Source organism: Hibiscus syriacus, unplaced genomic scaffold, assembly GCF_006381635.1.
Source record: "Hibiscus syriacus cultivar Baekdansim isolate YM2019G1 unplaced genomic scaffold, ASM638163v2 tig00110263_pilon, whole genome shotgun sequence".
NCBI lineage: Eukaryota > Viridiplantae > Streptophyta > Magnoliopsida > Malvales > Malvaceae > Hibiscus > Hibiscus syriacus.
In genome coordinates, this window is record NW_024062652.1 from 26,028 (window position 1) to 36,162 (window position 10,135).

Sequence of the window (10,135 nt, forward strand, 5' to 3'; positions counted from 1 at the left end):
AACTTTGTAGCTCTTCACTTTAAAACATAAACCATAGTTTCCTTTAATTTATCAATCTTCCCTATATAACTTATGTATCCTTATTTATGCCCTCGAATTTATACTATTCTCTTAGAGTCTCCTAACATTTCTCGTATAATCACTTATACCATATCATATGACTTATACTTGATTATCTTATTCTCTCATGTTCATTTCATTTCTTATGACTCTATCATATACTTATTCCATGTTCTTCCATTATTACATAATAAAGTTTTACATGAATCATGTAGCATATACAAAGCATATCATTATCTTTAGTCATGCATACATACAATCAATGTAATACATATAATCACATATAGTTATAACCAACACATAATCATGTCTATGACTTCATGCATATTACTCTAGGAAATAGACTCATCGCAAGTCTTATTTCCATTAAATACTACATGTCACTAGTATGCACTCACCTTGGCCTCACTAGTCAATTCCAATCTCTTATCTTTCCCTTGATCGATCTTACTTGCCAAATGTTCCGAAATTGATTTAAGCGCAGAATCTACATAAATGTACATTTTAAGGCAATCTTTAGATACCTACACGTTGTAATTGGATACTAGCAACTTAAACGAACTTATTAAACCCATATTCACAATTTTCCTTTAGGGGGAATCGGTTCCCTCCTGTGGGGGAATCGGTTCCCCTATGAGATTCTGGAATTTCTGGTTCGTTTGAGGAGGTATCGATTCCCCTTGAATGGGTACCGATTCCCCTAGCCCAGAAATCATATTTTCAACACGAAATTTACTTCATTTCATCTTAAACACTTCATATTTCAACCTCTTTATATACTAAACTCAAACACACATACTTAAGCCCATTTGTACTCATTTAACCCATCTTAATTCTCAAAATCCTCTCATCTTAATGAAATTCAATAATTATACTCAAATTTCAACATGTTCTAAATTCCTTTCTATCACTCCAAATCTCTTAATTCAACTATTGACAAGTCAAATTCAACTTATCAACTTTATTTCAAGATTTCATTCAAAAACTCAAAATCTTTAATCACTCCTAATTCCACCATCCTTTGTTTTTAAGATGATTTAAGCTTTCTTTAACCTTAATTATCATCCAATAATCATAACCCAATCCTAAATTCAGCTAAATATCAACTAACAAGAGATCTTACCTTTTCTTATGGCTTCACGGTGGAAAAGAAGAGAATGAAGAAGAAAAGTCTGGAACTATCTCATATTTCCCACGTTTTATAATACTCAAAAAGGGAAGATAAAAAATATTTCCCATAAAAAGACCATTTTGCCCCTTTAGTTCATCCATCTTTGCTATTTAATACAATATTAAAATTCTTTACTTAAATCCCGAGACTTTTAATTTCATTTCTAAATTAAACACAAAACTTTCAAAATTTGTAATTTAGTCACTAACCCTGATTTGGGATGTTACATGGAGTTTTCAAGTAGAGAAGAAGCGATGATGGCTATAAAAAATTACAATATCCGTAATTCTGTTCAGTCTAGAGTCGACCGCTCCACGATCGAAAAATACGTATGCTATTGTGCCCGACGCGAAAACGGACACATATTGTGCTAGAGGGGTCAACCAAGATCATCCCAACTTGGACTCTGAAGTGATATGTCAAGCCATCATGCCCATGGTAAAAGCAAGCTCTCATATAGCTGTTGTTGTGTTGATTTCAGCTATACAATCACAGTATGGGTACACTGTCTCCTATAAAAAAGCTTGGTTGGCAAATCAAAATGCCATTGTCAAACTTCATGGCGAATGGGATGCATCTTACAACGAACTTCCAGGCTGGTTTAGGCTGGTGCGGAGGTTGAATCCTGGGATAATTGTGGACTTTGAAACCTCCTAATCATACCATAATGATCGAGTTCTCCGCGATCGATGCCAATTTTATCGGGTTTTTTGGACTTACCCACAGTGCGTTAATGCTGTCAAATATTGCAAGCTTGTGCTCCACATCGACGAGACTTTCTTGTATGGAAAATACAAGCAAGTTTTATTATTAGCGGTTGTCCAAGATGGCAATCGCAACATTCTTCCAGTTGCTTTTGCTCTTGTCGAAGGAGAAGATACAGATTCTTGGGCTTTTTTCCTCTGAAATTTACGTACACGTATTATCATGAGGGAAAACATATGTGTCATTTTAGATCACGGAGCTGGGATCAAAGCAGCAATGGTGTCTTTGGGTCCAATGTGGCAACCACCCTTTGTCCAACATAGGTATTGTCTGCGACACATTGCTGCGAACTACCATGAAAGGTACAAGAAGAATTATGAGTGTCAATTAATTGTGCGCATGGGTAAGTGAAACTGATGTAGTTTGTTTTCTTTCGATCGTTTTAATTTTGCAAAGAAAGCAAGTTAGTAAGTTATACATTTTTTGATCAGGTTACGAACTACTTCCTTGAACGTTTGAATCAATGCTTCAAGATTTACGGGCAAAGAACGAGGAAGGATACGATTACATCAACCTCATCGATAAAGAAATGTGGACGAACGCATATGATAGTGGATATCGATATGGACACATGACGACCAACTTGGCAGAGGCAATCAATTCAACTTTAAAGAGTGCACGTCACTTACCAGTAGCAGCTTTGGTAAAGACTACATATTTTCGTTTGGGGGTGCTTTTTGCGAAGCTCGGGGGACAAGCTCAAACATGTATGCAAGGCGGTCATGTCTATCACCCTAGATTAGTTGCAGATCTACAGAAAAAAATTTCTGCATCAAATGGAATGTCTATAACAAGCTTCTCTAGAAGACATGAAATGTTTCGTGTCACAGAGTTACCGCGACCTCTTCTAGGGATTGAAGCTGTGTCGTTAAGAGTAAATCTAAGGGACATAACGTGCGACTGCGGGTTTTTTTCAAGCTCTTAAGTATCCATGCTCTCATGTAATAGCAGCTTGCTCGTATACACGTCAAGACTATAACCATTTTTTGGATCCCGTATACCTACTATCTGAAGTTTTTAAGGTATACAAATTTGAGTTTCCCCTCATAGGTAATGACAAGACCCTGATGAGGTTCAAGATTAGCTTCCGATTATACCAAATCCGAGTTTATTGAGGGAGCGCGGTCGTCCAAAATCCAATCAAATTCATTGCGATATGGATATTCAAGAAAGATCTAGACAAGATAGAAGATGTGAGCATTGTAGAAACCTAGGACACACTAGAAAAACATGTCCACTTATAATGCCATCAAGTAACAATTGATGAGGAAATGATGCATTTGTTTATCAAATAATAATTTTTGTACTTTGATTTGCATTTACTTCAAGTTAATGTCATTCGATAATCGCTGATGAAGATTAAAAAAATGATACAATAATACGAGATTGGACATTTGCGTTATATGTGATTATAATAAAAGAGATAATAAGTGACAAACATAAGAAAGTTATCGAACAATTTGGTATTTCAAAATAATTTTAAATACAACAAACTTACAATAAGTATTAAATGGTAAATGATAACCAAATTACAATAACTGATATTAAATGGTAATAAACAAAATTAACTGAAATACATTAAAAAAAGTCAAACAAATTTAACAAAATAAAAAGTATTAAATGAGAAATAATACAAAATTACAATTAAAAAGTCCAATAAATTAAATACAAATATAATAAAAAAACAAAATCTATCGATGCCTGCGACGTTAATGTGTTCTGCAAGGCGGTGGTTGTCGGTCTCGAGGAGGATTTCTTCGTATCACTGGTTGTGACTTCTCGTTGTCATCATTATCACCACCATCATCGTCGTCGTCGTCGTTGTCGTCCTGAGTAGGTACATTAGGTTGATGAGGAGCTGATGAAGATGAAGCACCTCCATAGAATAAGGACCCTGGAGGTGTATGACTGATTATCCCATCGGCCTGCGAAAACTGGGAAAACTCATAAAACCCAAACATCGCTGAGTGTGAAAACTATACAGGAGGTATCTGTGTTGCGGCCATGGGTGATGAGGCTGAACCCGCCAAATATCCAGCATATGAGCCCCAAGTCGGATCTGCAAACATAGATCCATAATAGCCTCCAAGAGGGGTCATCTGTGACGGTGGCGGCGGCGGGGTCATAAAAGCAGGTGAAGGCGCCGGCGGCGCATCTGGTAATGGAAAGGCGGTGGTGACATCATATATGGCTGCGGTATGTAAGCCACTGGATACGATGGCTGCTGTGAAGGTCATGCTGGTGTAGTTGAGGATGAACCGAATGCATCTACTCTCCGTCCACGAGTCGGGGGACGATGGTGCTATGTCGGTGAACGTTTCTATCGACATCGCAGAAAGGTCTGTTCTCGTGCATCCTCGAGAAGCAGAAACGGTTTGCCGTTACTGTTGAACCACTCGTAATAATCGTCAGCAACCATCAACAACCATCAATAGGTCAAGTAAAATGAGCTCTCTACGGGGAAGACGCCGATGTCGATCCTCCTACAACACGACCCACGCATGATGCCTTACAAGCCAATCTGTATCTGTCTTGCCTCGTCTATCTGTGCTATGCAACTCGTCCATATTGCGAGGTGCTTCCGGAATTGGTTGAAAACAATCAAATTGCTGGAGCACACGATCAGTGGAGTGCCACTCGACGATCGCATAACAGATCAAGGGGACCATCGCCATCCAAACATCTAATGGGCCCCTCAACTCAGGTGGGATCACCGCCCTCACATCATCAGTAGAATATTGTACCCATTCAAACTAAAACAAATATATATAATTTTTATCAAAATAATAATATAATTATATAACTATAATCTAAAATCGATTTTTAAACATTAAAATTCATACCTGTGTGCCAGCCTTCTGATCGATTAACACCCTAATTTTTTCTAAATCATCAGGTAGCTCCTGATGATTTTTCTTATCAGTAGACCACCTATTCAAGAAAAAACAATTTCTTATTCACTGTATAAATTTATTAATATACAAAGTCAGTTTTATAATTACCTCAAGAGTAGCGGAAATACGAATGAGTTCTTGACAACGGGACATAAAAAGGGCAATCCATACCATACCCAAGACTGCAGCAGCAGGAGACATCCGTCGATAGCATTACGCCTGTAGTCAATGGCTCGACACATCTCCCTGTATAGGCAAGCCAAAACTGCCGAGCCCCAACTGAGTGATCCGGCCATATGAAAGTCGCCAAGATGTTGCAACCACATACAGTGAACTTGGTTGCGCGATTTGTCCGGCATCAGCAACCCTCCTATCAGCTGCAATATGCATGCCCGTGCATACTGTTTAACTTCATCGTCAGACGCGTCCTCGTTCAACTCCCGAAAATTGGCATCTAACCAATTTAACGGTATCCGTCCACTGTTAAAATTTTTCGGGACAAGTCCTAGACTAACCCGACACAAAGTAGTCCAAGAACCGGAAGCTATCCCTGATATCACACCTCCATCCACCGGAAGCCCCAGGTGCATATAAACATCCTCAAGCGTGATCGTGCACTCTCCGCACGGAAGATGGAATGCGTGGGTCTCCGGCCTCCATCGCTCTACTAAGGTAGAAATAAGGTATGGATCTATCTTACAATGACCCTGATATCTACCTAGGTGACAGAATCCAGTCTCTACTAAATACGGCATTATACGAGTAGGTATAACTAACTTAATGTTCCTAATAAAATGATCTAATATACGGTCTCTCCTAAAAAATAAATAATTACATAAATTAATTTTTAAACTAATAATTATGCATTAAATTAATTACTTAAATTAAATTAAAACTTTAAAATGTTACCGTATCAGCAAAGTGTCGAGATATATGATTTCTATCTAACCAAAGTAGATCGCCTTCCATTTTATATCTGTAAAAAATTAATTAAATAAAATATTAAACAATTAAAATAATTAAATAAATTACTAAAAAATACTAAATATAATAAAATATACCTTAATAATAGAATATAAGAGTATTTGAGAGAAGTTGAGAGGATTTGGTGTGATGAAAGTGATTGAGAATGGGGGTATTTATAAGGAGGGATGGGTGTGAACGGGCGGGGGTAATTTGGTAATTAAGGGTATAGCGCGGGACAGGGCTGTGCTTTTCTGACACGTGTCAGAATCACAGGTAAGGTGCGGCCCCTGTGCCGCACCATACCCTTAATTACCAACCTACCCTCGCCCGTTCACACGTGTATCCATGTCAGCATAAGGCGCGTCGCGAGGGGCGTGCCTTACCCCACGTGGCGCCAAATCAGCGTATAGCACGCTGCATGGGCGTGCCTTACTGCAAAGAGTGTTAGATCGAGAAATATAGTCTGATCGGTGCCTGATCGAGAATATTAAATTAAAAAGATGATTTTTTGGAAAAAAAAACGCCCTGGATTTTATCCTTGATTTTGAAATGTGACCTAGAATTTTATGTTCTATGACTATAATCAAATATTATATGTTTCTCTTAAAACTCAATCGGAGGAAAAAAATTTAAGTATAATTAGAATCCTTCTTTTCTCTTTCATATTTCACAATTCCTATGAAATTTATTATTCTCACTTTTTAATTTTTCATATTCCTCAGAAACACAAAGTTACAATTGTTTATCATCAATAGTGATGCTTGATTCATATTGAAGATTATTCTTAAAATTCTATGTCGATCATGTTTTCAAATTCTTTATTTTGATTTTTATACATTTTTCAAATTTTTGATAAGATCGTTCTTTTATTTTCAAATGTTATATTATGTGTTGAGAAAAATATGTTGAAAAATATTGTTGTTATCATCAATGATTTTGCATCAAGAAATGCTAGAAGGTAATGTTTTTTTTATAAGTATTTATATGTTTAAATATATTTGTTGACATTTTTTTACATTGTAATGAATTATTATTTATTTTATTTAAATAAAAAATTAATAAAAAATTTATATTATACATTTCTTACTTCTTTTAAAATTAGGGACCTATTTTTTTTTATTTTCGCCAAATCAAAAAAATAATCAGGACCGTAAAGCTCTTTACGTCTCTCACTCGATAACTGTTCATCATCGTCTTCAGTCCGTTTGTTCTATCCTTCCCTTTTATAGAATCACCTATCAAAACTTTTCTCTCAAACCAAAAAGGATCGACCACTTAAAGCCACACATCAACAATTGTGAAGACAGTACACATATGAGGAACAAGATATTTAGAATTCTTTGTTTTTTTGAAGACTACGAGATATACACTAACCATATCAATGTATTGCCGTAGTTTGTTCAAGACGATTTCTTAGTTTTCAGGAGTAAGAGATAGATACACTATTCAATATATCTTTGGCCTAATAGAGGAAATTAACAAGTTCCATTTTAGAGGGTCTATCACTAGAATTCTTTACAACTTGACGACCTTGAAGAAGATGAATCAACACTCCAAGTATCAAAAACTTGTTCATGAAACTACTGATAACAAATTATGCATGCAAATCATTTCCAAATCATGTTAAACATACTACAGTAACTCCCATCTTTTTTTGCTATAGTTAAGTATGACAGCTGACCAGTTGCAGAAGCAAGAAGTCAATGCAGCGCCTCAGGGATTTCATAGTATAAGAAAGAAAAGTAGAGTAGGATGCATAACGAAACAATTACAAGCCCAACACAACATGAAAGTCTCACAAATTGTACATGCGAGGATCAAATAAGGGGAAAACAGAAATTTCTGAGCGAAGTGATTTCGTTTCTTGTAAAAGCTGTCAATTATGCAACAATTCTCACCATACTAACAATATCAAGATACTGTTCCATATTTTCCATTGCTGCATTATTAGAAAAAACACATTCTTAGTACAACAAAGATGACCATTCGATTTACTCTTTTATTAATAGAACATGGAGAAACACAAATGTTTTTACAACACAAACTTACTGCTAACATATTTAAGCACCACTAAAGTATACTGCCACCTATAGAGTTCGAGTTTCTTAGCCTACTTCCAGATTTGCTTCTCCTGTAACTCCTCAATGGAGTCAAGTAGAACCGCAGTAGGCCATTATCAAGGTTGTTAGGAGAATACCTTACACTCCTATTTGGCTGCAACGTATGATTATCCCTTCTCTTTGGACCATTGCCTTTAGCATCTGTCACACTCGTCCTATAGAAATATGATCCATCAACTGAATTCCGAACACTAACACTATAACTCCGGAGAAGCTTCTCCCTTACAACATTCCCATTTTCAACTCCATTGGCCACTCTTCTTAACTTCTGCAAGGACTCTGCTAGTGTCCCGTCCGCATTTCCTCCTGTAGCTTTACTTTCACCTCCATCGGCAAACCTCCTAAGCTTTTCCAATGAATCCACAAGTATCCCTTCTCCCGCATTTCCTTCGATACCTATATCTTCATCTCCATTAACCACCAGTCGAAGCCTCTGCACCGACTCTGCTAGCTTCACATTCCCTACATTTACTCCAAAATTCTTAACTTCATCTCCGAATACCGTTTGTTTTCGCTTCTGTAACAAACCCCAGATACTCCATACATTTTTCCAACCCCTAGCCTTCTTCGAATTAAATGCTTTTTGACCAACCACTCCATTAGTAACAAGTTCAACATCCTTAGAACAAGATTCCACATTAGAATACCAATTGGAACCCCTCAATTCCTTCTCAGTAACCAACAATTTGACCCCATGAAACAGTCCAACAGTCTCCGGTGACACTTTAGCATTCGAAATCGGAGACTTAAAATCATCAGCTTCCCCTAAACTTGTCTTCCTATTCCGCGATGAACGGTCGAAACTTCTCCTCCGAGTCAAAGAATCGGCATAATAATCTCTCGTTTGAGCTGACCCACCAGGGTTAATCCTTTCTTCCTCTTTTACAACACTCAATCTATCTTCCCCAACATTGGGTTCCTCGTTAACCTTTGGGTTTTGTTTCCCAATCAAACAACCGTCCCAAGAAGCCCTAGGCTCATCGATGGAAAACGTAGAATCATCAACAGAGAAACGCCCAAAATCAACTGATAATCTAGGATCAGTATCACAAGATCTTCTCCCAAACAACCCATATTCCCCGATCTCCAATTGGGTATCTCATAATCCCCTTCCGCTCGTCTTCTCATGAATAAAACCATCGTTTTTCTCCTTTCTGCTCTGTTTTCTCTTCCATTTCCTCAATTTCTTGCTAAAAACGGAAGCTTCTTCCCATAGAGATTTCCCCGATGAATTTTTCCTTCCACATTCGAGATCTATGAATTCCTTCATCGTTTTTAACTCTCCTTCTTCTACCCCCTTCAAAGCCTTGAAAAGATACAGCATTAAAAGGAGGGAGGTTGACATTGAGGATTTTTACTTCGTCGCCGACGGCGAAGAGATCGTGGAGAGTATTATGAGGTCTTACGTCACAAGATTTACGGCGAAGCTCGGATGCGGAAGAGGAAGATGGTTCATGGCCGCCGGAGCAGGATTTAGATCGGCGGAGTGGGGAGGTTGAAGAGGCGGAGGAAGTTGGGGTGGAGAGTCGTGTTGGATGCCGGCGAGGCGTTCCCGGAGACATGACGCACACAAGCCTGTAACGGGTGTGGTAGCAGGGTGGAGGTGGCAGGAAGACAGACGACGACTCTGACGCCGGTGACGGTTGGGCTGCAAAGTCATGTATAGACGAGAGGCGGTGCTCAGAAACTACAAGAAGAAGAAAATAAAATACTACTGACGATTAATACGTGAGAGAATATATTAAAAAATATTAATGAAAAACCCTGGTTAACCCCTTCTAATTTGTGTTTTATTGTTGTCTAATTAATTACAATTAAATATACATCTAAGTTTTGGAAATTGAATAATTTTAAATGATAATGTTTGGAATCCTATGCATACAAAATCGGTTTCATTTTGCATATATATCGTTTTTTTAATTATTATTAAACTAAAAAACATTTTAAAAACATTTATGAAAATTGTATATATTTTTGTTAATCAAGATAAAAACATGCTTTTAAGGCGTGCTCTACAAAACACATTTTAATGTGATATCCGTCAACAAATATTTGGATCTAATTTATTTTACAATTTTTTGGATTTAAATAAAAGACGTAATGTACAAATCAATTTATTTTACAAAATAATTGATTTAAATAAAAGACAGAGAAAAATG

General features: G+C 37.2%; 1 pseudogene; it reads right to left on the reverse strand.

The window, feature by feature from the left end:
• Positions 1 to 7,835: 7,835 nt before the first annotated feature.
• Positions 7,836 to 9,681, reverse strand: LOC120115365 (annotated as a pseudogene).
• Between the last annotated feature and the right edge of the window lie 454 nt (positions 9,682 to 10,135).